General features: G+C 41.8%; 1 protein-coding gene across 2 annotated transcripts in view; it reads right to left on the reverse strand.

The window, feature by feature from the left end:
- GNAS (GNAS complex locus) overlaps positions 1-18,692 on the reverse strand; it is a 2,418,861-nt gene that overhangs the window by 1,203,724 nt on the left and 1,196,445 nt on the right. The window lies entirely within an intron of this gene.

Here is an 18,692-nt window from a genome sequence, read left to right on the forward strand (position 1 = left end):
CATAGGAACTCCTGTTTTAAGCATGGGATTAGTGGGATTTCTGTTTCTAGACTGTGTCTGTGTTGGGACCATAAATTCTTTAGGTACCACTGTAGTTTTCTCATATGTAATCTGGCAAATGGAACCAAGATTATGCATGATGCCATGAAGCCCAAGGCCTGCAGTACTTTTCTTGCTGTTAACTTGTTCAGTTTTGTTAGTGCCATGAAGTATAGAGGGAGTTCTTTTTGTTTTTCTGTAGTCAGGAATGCCATTTGTTTTACTGTGTCCAATTCCGCGCCCAAGAATGTCCTTGTTTGGGATGGTATCAGCCTTGACTTTTGTAAATTGACTGTGTATCCCAGTGCTTGTAGCAAGTAAATGACCCTTTGTAAATCTGTTGTCAGCTTGCTTTTGTTGTCCCCTTGTAGCAGGCAGTCGTCCAGGTATGGGTAAATTTGAATTCCCTGAAGTCTGCAATGGGCGATTACTGATGCCAGGCATTTTGTGAATACTCTGGGCGCAGTAGATAAGCCAAAAGGCAATGCTGAGAATTGATAGTGCTCTGATCCTGCAAGAAATCTGAGGTATCTTCTGCAGATTGGTCGAATGGGGACGTGCAGGTATGCCTCCTTGAGATCTAGAGTTACCAGCCAAGACTCCTTGCCCAGCATGGGAAGAAGTTGCTGTAGGGTCAGCATTTTGAATTTTGGGACAATGATGTATGTATTTAAGGTGGACAGGTCGAGAATTAGTCTCCAACTTTTTTCCTTTCTTGGAACTAGGAATAGTCTGGAGTAGAACCCCTTTCCTTGCTCTGCTGTTGGCACTCTTTCCACAGCTCTCATGTTTGCTAACTCCATTATCTGGCGAGAGCCTCTGTTTTTTGATTTGGAGGTAGATTTGGCATTCCTCTTTTGACTGGAAAAGTGTGGAAGTGAAACTGGTAACCTTGATCTATGGTTTGTAAAATCCACTTGTCCTTTGTTATGTAGTGCCAGTTCTTTGAAAATAAGGTTAACTTTCCGCCTAGAGGAGCTGCTATTTGTTCCCTGGTAGGCGGATTTAGGGTTAAGTCACTGTGGTTGTGTTGATGTAGTGGCAGTGGCTGTGTCTGTGCCTCTGTTGTTACCTTGCCACTGTCTTCCTCTGTAGGCACCTCCTCTGGTTTGGTTTCTGCCTCTGGAACGTCTATTCCTGCCCCTTTGAAATTTTGTGGAGTCAGGAAAGGACCAATTTTGGCAGGCCAGTTCCTGCTAAACCTTGGGGTTGAACGTGCAAGAAATCTTTAACAGTTTGAACAGATTTTGCCTTTTCTTCCATTTTCTTCATAACCTGCTGGGCAGATGTACCAAACAAACTTGTCTTGTCCATAGGAGCATCTAGCAACTTAGCTTTAACATGATCCGTAAAGCTTGTTCCTTTAGCCATGCATGCCTTCTTATCACTGTGCCTGTCATGGCTGATCTAAATGAAGCCTCCAGTGCATCATAGCCACATTTTAAGGAATGGTTGCTAACCTGTTGTATGTTATTTACCATCTCTAATACATATTTCTTATCAAGAGATTCATCAGTGGTTAGTTTTTTTAGTTAACTGATCCAGCATAAACTCTTGGTATTGTATCATGTGAAACTGACAGTTTAAAGCTCTAGCTGAGAGAGTAGCTGAAGTGTAGACCTTTTTACCCCATCTGTCTAATGACCATGCTTCCCTTTCAGAAGGAATAGGGTTTTTAGCTATGGTCGCGGCTACTGCCTTGGGGCCCTGGGATATAGTTTCTGGGTCTGCAAGTGGAGCCTTGTAAAGGTGGTGATGAGTATCTGGCACCCTGTAAAATCTGTCTGGTTTGGCAGGGGCTGGGGGTAAAGAATCTGGAGTGGAGCAAACATCATTGAAAGCATCATCCACCACAGAGAGAACAGGGGGTATAGCTAAGGGCCTGTGCTGTGGGAGGTGCAGAAAAGTCCTAAGTCTTTCTGGAGTCTGAAAAATCCTGTTGCTGCCATTGGAACTGCTCTCGCATGGCATGTAAGGTTTCCCCAAAGGAGAATTCTTCTGGTGGGGAAGCAGCTGGGATGGATTCTTCAGCATCAGAATCTTCAAAATTGGAGAAGGGAGCCTCTGGCTGGTCAGTTATGTCTGATTCATCAGCAGAATCATCAGAGGACACTGGCTCGGGGCTCTGCCCTAGGTCTCTTCTCTGGGGCTGAGAGGCCCTGTCTGGGTGAGATTGAGATCCTCTAATTAAAGAAATTAAATCTTCTGCCAAAGTAAGCATTTGAGAACTAGAAGAGGGCCTGGATGTGGGTGGTTTAACAGGCACTGTTTTAGTAGTCTTGGCTGCTTTAGCCCTGGCGAAGGCCTTAATGGACATGGCTGCTGGAGGCCTAGCAGCACCACGTGCTGGGGTAGAAACATCCAAGGGGATGGTGTCTGATAAGTCAACCACCGTAGTGGGTAAAATTTGTGAAGTTGTTTCAAGAGTTGTAGCAGGGGCCTCAGTTGTAGGAATAGGTTCAGCTGTACTTTGATCAGTTTTCTCGGTTTCGGCCGAAACCGAGACACTCGCGGTTTGCTTGACCGTGGTTTCGGACGAAACCGCGGACCACGAGTGTCGGTCTTTATCTTTGCGTTTTTTGCTAGATTGGGTAGTCGGAAGATCAGACGGCATAATGTACGCAAAATCAGAACCGAAAAACTGTTCTGCAAACTCCGACCGACGCCTAAGCGTTCGTCGGTTGAAAGAAGCACAGGCCGAACAGGCTGCTACGTCGTGGGCTGGGCCTAAACAAGGCAGACAGTAAGAGTGGAAATCTTTATGAGGTATTTGTTTCCCACAGTTTAAACAATTGTTAACTTTTTCTGACATCGGCTGAGGCAAGAAAGAGTCCCCAACGGGGTACTTAGCTTTAGAAGTCTTCAAAGTAGTATTCGGTAGAAGTAATCTCTGGATCCGACCGACCGGCACTTGCGAACAGCTTCTGCTTCGGGCGCCACGCGGCAAGAAAGACTGAGGAAAATGGCGTCGGCTGATGCCTTTATACCCGAAGACCAACAGAGATGACGCCGGGTGGAGTGCGACATCAGCCGAAGCCGGACCCGGACTTTGGAATCCGGCCGACTGAAGGGCTGCCTGACGACAGGACAACCCACTTGTTATGACTGCAGATGCATCCATGAAGGACATCTCCCTGAGCCTCTTTTTAGATTCTGAAAAATCTTGGCTCTCCCAGTGGAAATGCTCCCTCATGGTGTGTAAGGTTTCCCCAAAGAAAGAGTCCTCAGGAGGAGATGCTGAAGGTACAGATTCTTCAGCATCAGAATCCTCATAGGGAGGAAGAGAATAACCCCGATCAGAAGAGGAATCTGAAGAAATAGAAACCTGATCTGAAGATTCATAGTCAGTGTCTTGCCTAGGCCTCTTATCAGGAGGGGGATGGGAACCCCTGATCAAGGTAATCAAGTCTTCGGCCACCTTGAGCATCTGTTTTTTGGGTATAGAGGCCTGTCCACATGGCTCTTGAGTTTGTTTCCTTGCTTTAGAAGGTGCTTTAGTCTTTGAAGCTGAGGTTGTTTTAATGTAAAGATGTTTAGGTCTGAATACACCCTGAGAATCCTGTGCCTGCTCAGCGGCTCCAGACCCATCTGAGGGATTAGCATCAGAGGCTCCAATACCTTGAGTATCCAGCGGCATGGCCGACTCCACATGGGAATCGGTAACGGCCTGTGACTCTAAAATAGCAGGCACCAGGGGCTGCGAAAACACCTCACTGAGAACTGGCGACTGGCTTAGGAGAAGCTTAGTCGGTTTTGGGCCTCGGTTGTTTTTCTCTTTCCTTTGCGTTTTTTGTAAACTCCGGTAGTCGGATGGGTATCCGATGACATTTCAGGATAATTAAATTGGCAACCAAAATAGTTTAAAGCAAAATCATACCGACGCTTAATAGTGCATTGGTTAAATCTAGCACAAAGCTGACAATCAGAAACGTTGTGATCAGGGCCTAGGCAAGGAATACAGTAAGAATGAAAATCCTTATAAGGTACTTGCTTCCCACAAGAAATACAGTTAACTTTTTCCGACATCGGTTTGGAGCAAGAAAAAAGTTTCCCCAATGGGGTACTTGGCTTTACTGAAGACTTCGGATCTGAAACTCAAATATGAAAATCTCAGGAGTCGGCCGACCGGCACTTGCGAACTGCTTCTGCTTCGGGCACCGCACGGCAAGAAAGACTGAAGAAAATGGCGTCAGCTGCTTCTTTTATACCTCTGACGACCTGACATCAGGGAAGGGGCAACAGCAGCCGACGCAGGATCCAAGACTTTGGAATTCATGCCGGCTGAGGGCAACCTGCCAGCAGGATAACCCAAATGTAATGACTGCAACAATGAAACACAAAGAACATCTACACAGGGTCTTGGGTACAAACCCCTGGCAGACAGAACACTACTTATGGTGACCGTCTTTATGGGGAACAGTGACATCATCCCTTTCTGGATGACAAACAGTACCATACAAAAACAGAAAAAGGAGATCAGAAATCCCAATGGGGCACTTATCTGAAAACAGCCTGGTAACCAGCACAACAAAAAGGGTGTTCAGACAGATGTTCAATAACGGCATTTGGAATGGCAACAAGGAAGTTCTGAGTGTTTGCGTCCATATGTCACCTTTATGCCCTACGCCTAGCACACAGACCATCCATATGACATATGTTACCTACATTACCTAAAGGCTTTGGTAAACTGGCTGGACATTGGCCTATCCTTAGCAGCAGATCCCCTAGGTGAAGAATACTGCAACAGGGATATGGAAGGACATCTTACAGTTTTGGTGCGACTGACTGGCTTCCAAAGGATATTGTATCAGTTGGACAGGAAAACAAGAAAAATGCTTCATGCTTATCAAATGATATATATATATATATATATATATATATATATATTTATTGATATACTGATATATATATATATATATATATATAAATAAATAAAAAAAATCAGTGTAAACCAAGATTATATACTCATTCTGAAGGAGGTATGGGTCTCCTAGAAATTGATTACACAGATCTGCAATCACAGGACTGCATACATATCTGCTGACTTCACCACATTCAAACATAGTGAATTGTTTACAACATTTGTAGAACAATTCTAAGACTACTTTCCTGCTTAGTTTAGCAGAAGCATCAGTGTCAAGTGGGAATGGAAATCACACAAGAGGAAGAAAAAAAAATCAGGCAGCAAATGAATGCTCCAAAAAACGAAAGAAAAAAGAATACAAGAAGAAAGATCAGAGGAGAATGCAAGAAATGTGAAAAATGCATAAAAATAGTTGCAAGTACAGAAAACTCCTGAAACAACCTGATGTCAATCAGGACTTCACGAAGAAATGGTTAAGTAGAGATTAATTTAAACCAAAAGATGAAAGGTCAACATTGACGGCTCGGGATAGTGGACTATGTCCACACTGGTCCTAAGCTGGTTAGGCTTGTATTGGCCCTAGGGCTGATAACCTAGTACCAACCTATGAATCTAGGGTTTACAAAGTCCACTAAACATGTGGGAAAAACATACAAATGCAGGTTGCTGAGTGTGATACACTAATGGCAGAAGGCCTTATTCTAAAAGGCGTAATAATGCGGCAAGACTCTTATTGGTGATTGTGCATACATTACAATACTGAAGTAGCTGAAAAATATCAGTCACAAAAGCAATACAGAAAATGATGAAACTTGTATCAAGTGACATCACCCATTACCAACAGTTCAAAAACAAGATGCAAGAAAACCAGATATTGTAGCCCATAAAAAGACAAAAACAGCATTGATCATCGAAATTGCTACACCCAGTGATTACAGTGTCTTACGTACAGAGACACACAGTCATAATATTCCAGGATTTGCAGGCAGAAACGAGGGCAATGTGGAGGAAAGACACTATACAGTTTCAACAGTAGTCGAAGCAAAGGGTTTCATTAAAAAGAATCTACAGCTGTATTTAGATATGCTACCGATACATCTTACTGTAATTGCAGGAGTCAATTCTGGGCACAATGCAGATGCTGCGAAGAACACTTCTGGCTAACATCAAAAACTGAAATACTAATTTCACAAACTTTAATTACACTTTAGGGCCCATTCCCATTATGGTACTTGAAACCTAGAAGAATTGGAAAAATTAAACGATGACAAAAATTAGCCACATCTATTAAAATGACCAGTTTTAAGGCAGCTCACTAACTGCACTTTCTACCTTTCAGCATTACCAAACATCACAGCACCCTTATGCTAGCTGGGGTGCACATCAAATTAAGTTTCTCTTCAAATTTCACTCATCAGTTTCCACAACTAATCTGTGTCATCAAAAAATGTTTGTGATGAGCAGTTCCTAAAGCCAACAAACATCCCTTCCCCTCCCTTGTGATTACCCTTTAAGAGGAGGGGGAATTCAAGAGACACACCCATGTCAGAGAAAAAGCCCAGAGTACTGCACAAGCGATTACAGTTCAATTAGTGTGGTTTGGGTGCCTTTAAGACGGGACTGAGAAGGTGGTGCCAGCTTGCTAAACCGAGGGGGGTTTCACATCTGACTCACCATATGCGTAACATATCATTAGGAGCAGTAGCAGCAAGTGCAGTCACAGCCTACTGAACCCTCTCACTGTTTGATGGCATTCACACTTTTAAGCTGAAGAGAACATGTGCAGGAATGCGTTCAACATCAGAAGGCAGCAACAAAGTTTAGAAGAGCTACTGGAGGGAATGAGTTGCTCCTAGGGGAGAGAGTAGACTGCCCTTACAGGACCTGCAGGCTGGTCTGCACTATCACTGGACTCTCAACTGAGAAAGGAAGGCCTACAGGGATTCATTGTTAAGCTGCCAACATTACATATTAAGCACAACTTTCTGTTCCACTCCAAATACCCAAAGACTAATTCTAACAATAAATCTTACTTATTTTACTTACTATGCCGTTTGTGATTCCAGATGTGGTTCACTTCGTTTAAAAAAACAGTAACAAATTAGGCTGCCAGAAATTCTGGCGAGACACCATGACACTAAGTTAGATAAAAGATTTGTTTAAAATTACCTGCATAAAGCAAACTGCCTATAAACTTTTTTAACACAAGTTTTTCATTTATATATACTATATAAACTCAAGAAATCAGTATAAATTTCAAACAATAGGGCGGCTGCAGTGGAGCAAAAGTTAGCATTGCTTCCTTACAGCAAGAGGTTCTCTGGTTCGATCCTCAGTTGGGGTACCTTCTGTGCGGAGTCTGCATGTCCTCCCTGTGGTTGCGTGGGTTTCCTCCCACATCCCAAAGACATGCTGTAGGTGGATTGGGCACTCTAAAATGGCCCTAGGTGTGAGTGCGTGCATGTGTGCGCCTTCTGTGGAAGGTTGGGCGTAGGGCTGGCAACTTGACACTGTAAAATTCCACTGCCAATCATGAGTGGGCAGGTGATCTGCTGTGGCAACCCCTAACTGGGAAAAGCTGAAAGTAATCGTATAAATTTCAAACAATACTCAAATGAAAAATTTAGGAATTGAATAAAACAAAGAAAAAAAATAATAAAAAAATCAATACATACGTGTGCTCAGCAATCCTTATTCTTTGGCGTTTGTATTCATGTTTTTTTAAATTATGAAAGACTACAAGGCAAAGCTAAAAAGTCCTCCTTCATATTTCTGAATCAAATCCAAAACAGAAAGCAAAAACCCAAGACTTTGAATTTTTGATTCAGAATTCAATTTTATCGCGTTTATTTTACTTGCATATTTCTTCCAACAAAGTAAAACTATGAAAATGTAGGTGTGGCTAATCGTAACAATCTTCTTGTTATAATTTTCCGAGCAAAAGTTAAACATCATTGCAAGAGAGAATGCTGAGTTTTGTCAGCATTAGGAAGAATCAGAACATTATACAAAATCAAATCCCTAGTAATACAAAACTTATCAGATCATAAAGCTTGACCAAACATTTGTACATATTTCCAATAATCATACAAGGAGAAGCAATCAAATATGACATGAGACCAATTAACTTATAATTCTGATTACATCTCTAACAGGATCCATTTATTTTGCTGATCTATGCGGAGTTTAAAAAAAACAAAACAATGCAGTGTTTTCCCAAGAATACATTTTCAAAAAGGAGAATGTGTGATTTTAGTAACAGATAGCAAAATTAACTTTTTGCCTGAATCTGAAAAAATTATCTGCCTTGAAACAAAATTCCAGTATATTGAATTGATTTCAGATGATATTTATTTAATACTGAATACAATACGTATAAGATTCCTTTCATGTTTGAAAGGCCTATAATCAGGGACAAATTTTAAATATTGCTCTTATAATCTCAGTAAGTTGCTAGGATAATAGTTTTTGAATTAGCATACATTTTCTAAAGGATATGAAGCCTGAATCCAAAATGTATGACATTATTTAGCAACTAGTCTTCACTGATTTGTGAGAAAACCACAGATTTTACGAGGAACAGACCAAAAATGTTTGGCAGAAATCTGGACATTCCGCAAACATCTGGACAGCTGAGAGGTATAAACACAAAATACCACAAACTCTAGAATCCAAAAACAGCCAACGAAAAACATGACACAGCCTTCACATAGTAAACACCTTCAGAAAGTACAGTTGTGTACACTTACCATAAATGTAGATGTTAGAGTGTCTTCACTGTTGCAGTCATCACTGTAGGGTTCTTCCTGCCGGCAGGCAGTCCTCGGTCGGCCAGAATCCCAAAGTCTGGGTCCGGTGTTGGCTGTTCAGTCATGCTCCCTGACGTCAGAGCGCTAGGAGTACAAAGCTGCCAGCCGACGCCATGTTCTCCAGTTTTTCTTGCCCCAGATGCCAGGTGCCCAAAAATGAAGGCCAATAGTAAAACAAAATACAACAAACCCCATACCCTGAAGCAAATACACCTCAGAAGAAGGGTGAAGTAGGAAACCACACTAATGAAAGTATAAGAGGGGACAGGAGGGAGGGTAACCCGGACTGCAACAGTGAAGACACTCGAACATCTACATTTATGGTAAGTGTACACAACTGTACTATGTTCATCGTGTTTCACTGTTGCAGTCATCACTGTAGGGTTGGAATCCCAAAGCAGAGATGAAGGGTAGTGGTTATAGAGTAGAAGGGGCAGCTAGAAGGCCCTGCAAGACTGCAGAAGCAAAGCCTGCCCTAGACTTAGAGTAAAGAGGGAGATTATAGTGCTTAGAGAAAGTTTGCACTGAACTCCAAGTTGCAGCCTCCAAAATATCTTTGGTAGGTACTCCCCTGAGAAAGGCAGCTGAAGTAGCAGCAGCTCTGGTAGAGTGAGACCTAATCTTTCCTGGGATTTGCTTTCCATGATGAGAGTAACAAAATCTGATTCCATGACCAATCCATTTAGAAATGGTCTGTTTTGAAATAGCTTTGCCTTGGGAATTTGTCGCATAAGAAACAAACAGTTGTTCTGTTGTCCTGATATCCTTGGTTCTGTCCAGGTAAAAACAAAGTTGTCTGTGTACATCCAAGGAATGCAAGATCCTTTCCCCCTTATTTTGTGGATTAGTGAAAAAAGTTGGCAGGTGAATAGTTTGATTTAAAGCCACTTTGGAAACCACTTTAGACATGAAAGTAGGATTAGTCCTTAAAGACACCCTATCTTGGTGAAAAATAATATAAGGCTCCACAGCCATGAGTGCTTGTCACTAAGAGACTCTCCTGGCTGAAGTCAAAGCCAGCAGGATAGCTGTCTTCCATGATAAATACTTAATATCAGATGTAGCAGCAGGTTCAAAAGGGGGCAGAGTGAGTTTTTCCAGAACATAGTTGAGGTCCCAGGCAGGTATGGGTGGTGTCCTATGGGGCCTTAAATTCTTTGCTCCTCTGAGATATTGTTTCAGAAGTGGATGTGAAAAGATTGGAGGATCTGTATTGAAATGTGCAGAGATAGCGGAGGCATGTATTTTTATGGAGGAGAAGGATAAACCCTTATGAAGCATGTTTGTCAGGTAAAGTAAAATCAGTGGGATATTAGGAATGAGGGGATCCGAATCCTGAGCATGCATCCAGGTGCAAAATCTCTTCCATTTACCTGCATAAGATTTTCTAGTGCTAGGCCGTCTGGCTTCTAAGATGACATCCATGACCTGTTTGGGAAGGAAAGGATTAATCATAGACCCTGAATTCGCCAGGCTGAGAGTTTTGACATGAGAGTGCAGAACCTGGCCCTGGTGTTGGGACAAAAGATTTGGAATCTGAGGCAAAATCCAAGGTGACTCCTGGGATAGATTTATCAGTGCTGAATACCAGAATTGACTAGGCCAATTTGGGGCCAGTAAAATCATCATCTTGGGCTTGTCCTGCTTGATCTTTAATAACACCCGTGGAAGAGGAGGTAGTGGCAGAAAGGCATACCCCCCCCCCCCCGAGAGGTTCCTCCAACTGAATGATAGTGCATCCACTTTCCATGCTAGTTTGTGAAATGTCCTTGTGCAAAAAATCTGTAACTAGTAGTTGAGGGGTGATGCAAATAGATCTATGTCCAGGCAGCCCCAGGCCTCTGTAATCATCTTGAATATTTGGGTGTCTAGCATCCACTTGTGTGGGTCTGACAGGTTCCTGCTCAGGCTGTCTGCCAGAATATTTTGTTTCTCTGTCAGGAACTGAGCTTGTAGATTCACTTTGCAAGCTAGAGCTGTGTTCCATAGAGTCATGGCTAGTCTGCAAAGGGGGTAGGAGTGTGAACCCCCTTGCTTATGTACCACATAACTGTGGTGTTGTCTGTCCGTATCAGTAGTTGTCCTGGTTGTAGAAGATCCCTGAAAGCCAAGAGGGCATTTTGTACAGCTAATATCTCTTTTAAACTGATGTGTAGGAGCTTCTCATCCTCTGTCCAAAAACCTTGCAGACCTTTTCCCTGCAAGTGGGCTCCCCATGCATAATCCGAGGCGTCCGTAGTTAACACTTAGCTGGCTGGAGGCAGACTGAAGGCTTTCCCTTTGTTGTGAAGACATGCCATGGTCCACCAATGGAATTCCTTTTGTAGGCAAGACAGCAATCTGTGTGTCTAAACTGTGGCAATGCTGGGACCATACACTTTTTAGGTACCATTGTATTTTTCTCATATGTAGTCTTGCATTTGGTATGAGAAGGATGCAGGAGGCCATGTAACCCAAAGCCTGCAGGAATTTCCTTGCAGTTAGCTGAGTTATTGACGCCAAGGTTTTGAAAGTTGAAGCCAGCTGTAGTTATTTTTTGGATGCCAGGAATGCCATCTGGCTTGTTGTGTTTAGAAGAGCACCCAGAAAGGTTATCTGTTGTGTGGGTGTCAAATTTGACTTTTTTATGTTCACAGTGAATCCCAGGTACTTGAGAAGATTTTGAACAAATTCCAGATGCTGGAGTAAGACATCCCTGCTGTCTGCTTGAATAAGGCAGTCATCCAGATAAGGGTAAATTTGAATTCCCTTGAGTCTGCAATAAGCTATTACTGGTGCCAGGCATTTGGTGAGGACCCTGGGTGCAGTAGACAAGCCAAAGGGCAGCACAGAGAATTGGTAATGTTTCGAGCCGGTCTTGAACCTGAGGTACTTTCTGCACTCCTGTCCGATAGGGATGTGTAGGTAAGCCTCATTTAAATCCAATGTCACCATCCATGCATTTTTGTTCAACATTGGCAGGAGCTGCTGCAGAGTAAGCATCTTGAACTTTGGTATCTCCAGGAAAGTGTTTAAGACTGACAGATCCAGGATAGGTCTCCATGAATTTTGCTTTCTGGGAACTAGAAAGAGCCTCGAGTAAAAGCCTTGCCCAGTCTCTGATTGTGGAACCAGTTCTATGGCCCTCATAGCCATGAGGGATCCCACCTGGTTTAATGCCTCTGACCATTGGTGTTTTGGTAGGTCTGGCCAACCGTTTGGTCTTGGCAAGGTATGAAAGTGGAATTTGCAACCCCTTGAAACTACATCCAAAACCCACTTGTCTTGGGTTATGTAAGTCCAATTTTGTTGAAAAAGAGAGAGTTTTCCTCCTAGAGGGGCTTCCAGGAGAGAAGTTCCTGGAGTCATGCAGGGGGAGTCATTGAGCCTGTTTTCTATAAGATTGAAGTCTGTCCTCTCCACCCCTGGGAGTGGAAGCACTCTACTGTAAGTCTGTAAGAGGTCTGTGCTTGGGCCCTCCCTCTGGAGCGCCTATATCTACCCCTCTGAGGCCTGTCCGAGCTGGGAAAGGACCAATTTTTAGTTGGCCAATTTCTGCTAAATCTTGGGGGGCTGAACTTGTAAGAAATACTTAGCCGTTTGCATGGATTTTGCCTTATCCTCCATTTTCTTTATCATCTCTTCAGCTTTAGGCCCAAACAAAACATTATGCTGAACAGGAGCATCCAGTAACTTTGCTTTCACGATCAGGTAAGTTTTGTTCCTTTAACCAAGCATGTCTTCTAATGACTGTGCCAGAGGCAGCCACCCTGCAAGAGGCCTCCAAGGCATCAAAACCACAGTGTAAACCATGCTTCCCCACTTGATCAGTGGCATGCATCAAATAGTGTAATTCCTTATTATCTGCACATGCAGAAATGGTACCTAGCTTTTGTTTCATAACAGACAGTAGAAATTGCTGATATTTCTGCATATGAAATTGACAATTTAAAGCTCTAATAGATAAAGTAGCAGAAGTGTACACTTTTTTGCCCCATCTCTCCAAAGCTCTAGAATCCTTATCTGTCGGAATAGGGTTTTTAGCAGAAGCAGCCTTAACCCCCTTAGGACCCTGAGAAATGGTTTGTGGATCAGCAGTAGGATTTTTGTAAAGGAACTGGTGGGAATCAGGGACCCTGTAATACCTATCGGGCTTAGCAGGGGGTGGAGGAAAGGAGTCAGGAGTTAAATTAACCTCAGAAAAGGCATCATCCACAATATCCAAAATAGGAGGAATGGCCAGGGGTTTATGTTGGGAAAGAAGGAAATCCCTAAGTCTTCTCTTAGATTCCGAGTACTCCTGTCCTTTCCAGTGAAAATGTTCCCTCATGTCATGTAAAGTTTCCCCAAAAGAAAAATCCTCAGGGGGAGAAGCTGAAGGAATGGATTCCCCAGAATCCTCATAAGGAGGGAAAGTATATTCCTGTTCAGAGGAAGACACTGAAGAAATAGAAGCCTGATCAGAAGATTCATAATCCAATTCTTGCCTTGGCCTTTTGTCTGGAGGGGGATGTGAACCCCTAATCATGGTTAGCAAGTCCTCCATTTTAAGTAGCTGTTTCTGAGATTTGGGTCCCGGATCAGAAGAGGCCTGGGCTGGTGTCTTAGATTTGGAAGGAGTCTTTGCCTTTATCAGAAGCTGTGTAGGCCTGAAAACCCCCTCGGAAGCCGGTAGCTGCACAGCTGCTCAAGACCCATCCGAGGGAGCATTGTCCAAAGGTCCTGCAGCTGGAGTGCTCAAAGGCCTAGCTGGCTCCTCGTGGGAGTCCGTTTCGGCAATCTGTTCTGAAATGGCCGACAAGGGCTGCGAAAGCACCTCACTGACGATGGCCGAACCTGTAGCTGGGCTCTGCTAGTAAAACGTAGTCTGATTTGGACCTCGGAGGCCTGTCCTTATCCTTGCGTCATTTGTGAACTCCAGTAGTCGGAAGCGTGTCCGACATTTTATAATTAAATCACCTACCAAAGTAGTGAAAAGCAAAATCGTACCTTCGATTAATCGTACGTTGGTTAAATCTAGCACAAAACTGACAACTAGCTATGTCGTGGTCAGGGCCTAAACAAGGAATACAGTAAGAATGAAAATCCTTATGAGGTATTTGCTTCCCACAAGAAATGTAATTATCAACTTTTTCTGACATCGGACTGGAGCACGAAAAAGTTTCCCCAACGGGGTACTTAGCTTTGAGAAGTCAGACTTCGGACTGAAGCACGAAAAAATATCAGGAGTCAGCCGACCGGCACTTGCGAACTGCTTTCACCGCACGGCAAGAAAGACTGGAGAACATGGCATCGGCTGGCAGCTTTGTACTCCTAGCGCTCTGACGTCAGGCAGCATGAATGAACAGCCAACGCCGGACCCAGACTTTGGGATTCTGGCCGACCGAGGACTGCCTGCCGGCAGGAACAACCCGACAGTGATGATTGCAACAGTGAAGACACTCGAACATCTACATTTATGGTAAGTGTACACAACTGTACTTTCTGAAGGTGTTTACTAAGTGAAAGCTGTGTACTTCAGGTTTCTCGGCTGTTTTTGGATTCTAGAGTTTGTGGTATTTTGTGTTTATACCTCTCAGCTGTCCAGATGTTTGCAGAATGTCCAGATTTCTGCCAAACATTTTTGGTCTGTTCCTCGTAAAATCTGTGGTTTTCTCACAAATCAGTGAAGACTGTAGTCGCTAAATAATGTCATACATTTTGGATTCAGGCTTCATATCCTTTAGAAAATGTACGCTAATTCAAAAACTATTATCTTAGCAACTTACTGAGTTTATAAGAGCAATAATTTAAAATTTGTCCCTGATTATAGGCCTTTCAAACATGAAAGGAATCTTATACGTGTTGTATTCAGTATTAAATAAATATCATCTGAAATCAATTCAATATACTGGAATTTTGTTTCTGGGCAGATAATTTTTTTCAGATTCAGGCAAAAAGTTAATTTAGCTATCTGTTACTAAAATCACACATTCTCCTTTTTGAAAATATATTCTTGGGAAAACACTGCATTGTTTTGTTTTTTTTTAAACTCCACATAGATCAGCAAAATAAATGGATCCTGTTAGAGATGTAATCAGAATTATAAGTTAATTGGTCTCATGTCATATTTGGTTGCTTCTCCTTGTATGATTATTGGAAATATGTACAAATGTTTGGTCAAGCTTTATGATCTGATAAGTTTTGTATTACTAGGGATTTGATTTTGTATAATGTTCTGATTCTTCCTAATGCTGACAAAGCTCAGCATTCTCTCTTGCGGTGATGTTTAACTTTTGAAAGGAAAATTATAACAAGAAGACTGTTACGATTAGCCACACCTACATTTTCATAGTTTTACTTTGTTGGAAGAAATATCCAAGTAAAATAGACGTGATAAAATTGAATTCTGAATCAAAAATTCTAAGTCTTGTGTTTTTGCTTTCTGTTTTGGATTTAATTCAGGAATATGAACTAGATGCACACTTAAAACGTCTGCAGATTTTAGCATTTTTTTTCTCCAGCATACTTAAAGTTTGATTAGTACCGCTAGAACTATGATAATTGGCTATTACTGAAAAACTTACTACAAAACCTGTCATTCTGGCAGCCACTGGTGAATTAAGTTTCAGATCACACTTTATACATGGAAAGTGATATCTGAAGAGATATGCCTCAAAATTCTCCTACCATACCCTTTAGAGACTTCATAATAGAGATAGGATGGTGAAAGCATTCATACACTAATGGATGAAAACCTGTGCATTTGTGGTGGTGGATCTATTAAAGTTAATGGATGCATCCTATCATTATGCCTACAACCAAAGTTAAGTTTACTCTCAAAGACATCAGCACAATAGTACTTAATGAAGGTTCTCATTAAAAAATGGGCCACAAAGATTTATAGTGATAATGGGAATTAATTGTTTCACTTAATCCATCACATGCCATAAAGCTGGTGTCTAAACTGTGATGCGACACTTTAAATTAGGCTCTTAATAGTGATAATTTATGCAGGAAGGGTTTTACTTTTCAGAAGCTTCATCTTTACCTAAAGAATACACACTCAAAACCATAACTTCCTCCTCTCTCTCAATCTCTTAGCACAAGAAATCTGGACAAAGCCCAAAACAATGGCAGGGACAAAACCCCCAAAAATAAGGACAGATTTTAAATATTGCTGTTACAAAACTTTAAAAGTTGCTAGAACAGAATTTTTGTTAGGATCCATTTTATGAAGAATTTGAAGTCTGAAACTCAAAAGTATGTCATGAAGTGACTTCCGTCCTCAGTGGATTTTCCAGAACCACAACCTTTATGAGGAATAGATGAAAAATGAGGCAAAAATCTGGATCCATGAAAGGTATGAAATTTATGCACGTAACTCATTATGCACACCTGTTAATGGTCACAGTAAATCAAGTACGCAGATTCAATAAACAGTAGTGAACACAGTTTACTACAGAAGATCAGAGATTAAAAATTCAACAAGTGAGCCTCATCTCTTCTCCTTTCTCCATACAACACGTTCCTCAGCTTCTAGTGCGACTTTCTGGTTGAGCACAGCAGAATGCTGGAGCTAGTAGGTGCCACCCTTGGGCGGAGCTAGACCTCTCCTTCCCAAGGACAGGCAAGCTGGTACTGGGCGTTCACTCCCATCCTCACTGGCCAACTCCTGTGAGCACTAGAGCAGCTTCTCAAACTCTGGTTACCTAAAGTGCAGTCAGGGAGCTATCCTACTTATACCATGGAAGTAGCTGATATTTGCAACATTATTGAAACATGACAAAGATCCAAATGTGTACCACACAGTTCAAGACATACTTCATGTTGTTGAAGAGCAAATGGGATAGGTAGCGGTGTCTCGATCTTTGTAACAGAAAACCTCAAAGCCAAAAGACAAGAACTCAACTCAGGACAAGAACATACTCATACAATGATTAATATCAGTGGTACTGACAGAATACTGTAGGACTCTATCACATACTTTTGTCCTCTACAACCATAAGGACGTCCTGAAGGAATTCTGACAAGCAAAACAAAACAATGAGAATGCAGAGGACCTCTGATGCCTATCCTTTTCCTTGTCCTTGCACTTTTTGTAAACTCCGGTCGTCGGCTGTTCCAACAGCATTATATAATTAAATCTTCGGCCAAAGTAATGAAATGCAAAATCAAACTGACACTTAATAGTGCGTTGGTTAAATCTAGAACAAAACCGACAGCTAGCAACGTTGTGATCAGGGCCTAGGCAAGGAATACAGTAAGAGTGAAAATCCTTATGAGGTATTTGCTTCCCCACAAGAAATACAATTGTTAACTTTTTCTGACATCGGTCTGGAGCAAGAAAAAAAAAGTTTCCCCAATGGGGTACTTAGCTTTAATGAAGACTTTGGTTCTGAAATTCGGATTTGAAAATCTCAGGAGTCAGCCGACCGGTACTTGCGAACTGCTTTTGCTTCGGGAACCGCGCAGCAAGAAAGACTTAAGAAAATGGCATCGGCTGCATCTTTTATACCCCTGGCGCACTGACATCAGGAAAGAGGCAACAGCAACCGACGCCGGACCTAGACTTTGGAATTCTGGCAGACTGCGGGTAGCCTGCCAGCAGGATAACCCAAGAGTAATGACTGCAACAGTGAAACACGATGATCATCAATGAGAATGCAGTACCTTACAGTGGATTTTGACTACTGCACATGAGTGGGTAATCCACTCAGCAGCAAGTATGTAAATCAGAACTGCTTGGAGCAAATCGCACAGAATCAATCCAATTAGATATGGCAGGATCTTGGATGACAGCAGTAATGGACAGTATTTTTCTTATTTCCATCCATGGTAAAGCCCACTGCAGTCAACTTGGATCACACCACCATTTTGTAGCTTAAGGAAAAACTTCATAAATAAATCAAGCTTTACTTTGCCAATAGAAACTACATGCAATAAATTACCATTTATGAAGAGACAGATACTGTCCTTGGCTAACAGAAGCAAGACTGTAATCACAAAATTAAAAAGATACACAGAACAAAGATACTCATTGTCCATATAAAAATGTTCAGTTTAAATAAAACTTACTTCTTAAATCTTCCAGATTCATGAAGTTAGTCTGGTTTCAAAAGTTGAAATTTCTAAAGATATTCTTTAATTATATTAGAAATATCAAGAGAGAATGTGGAAAGAAATAAGGATAATGACATGAGCAAGCTGCCCACAGAGCACAGCTGCAAAAAAGTGCCTGCATGAACCTTCTATGTACACAGTTCACAAAAAGCAATAGAATGCATCAGGCTGGAGCAGGGGGTCGTCCATCCTTTACAAAACTACAGATATAACTGCTGACAAAAGTAAAACTAAAACATTCAAGTTCCATGGGTCCAGCCAACTTACCCAATCTTTTACTCAGTTTTCTACACTGGGTAGAGCACCATTACTCATGTTAAATAAAATGTGGAAATGTCCCTAACCTATAGCAACAGACTGCACTAGTACCAATTTACAAACACGGGGGGGGGTCACATCAGGCCTAAACAATTCTCAGAGTATCAGTATGACCAATATAGTCAGTCATGGAGAAAGTTAAAATGCAGCTTGCCCAAACAGACAGTCTACTTTTGTTAGTGGTGAAACAACATGGATTTGTTTATAAAAGATGTTGCCTTTGTAATCTTGTGGCATTCTCTGAGGAGATAAACGGAGCATTGGATGAAGGGCCGACAGTGCACAATGCTCATATTAACTTTCTAAACCACTGACACTATCAAACATAAGGGAATACCTGACAAACGAATTGCTTTGAACATCAATTCAAATTTAGTTCACTGTGTAAAACATCTTTCAAGCAATACAACACAATTCGGTACTTGCGTATTATCGCAACCAGATTTTCACGCTAACGCTGGTTGCTTCTGTTTTCCTTTAGAAAACGAAATTAACAGTATTAAAACTAAATAAAGTCTTTTCTATAATATTTGTACTTTGTAGTACTATTTAACCTTGAAAACACTGAGAAAATAACACTG

Source organism: Protopterus annectens, chromosome 12.part0, assembly GCF_019279795.1.
Source record: "Protopterus annectens isolate FY-2018-M chromosome 12.part0, PAN1.0, whole genome shotgun sequence".
Taxonomy (NCBI): domain Eukaryota; kingdom Metazoa; phylum Chordata; order Ceratodontiformes; family Protopteridae; genus Protopterus; species Protopterus annectens.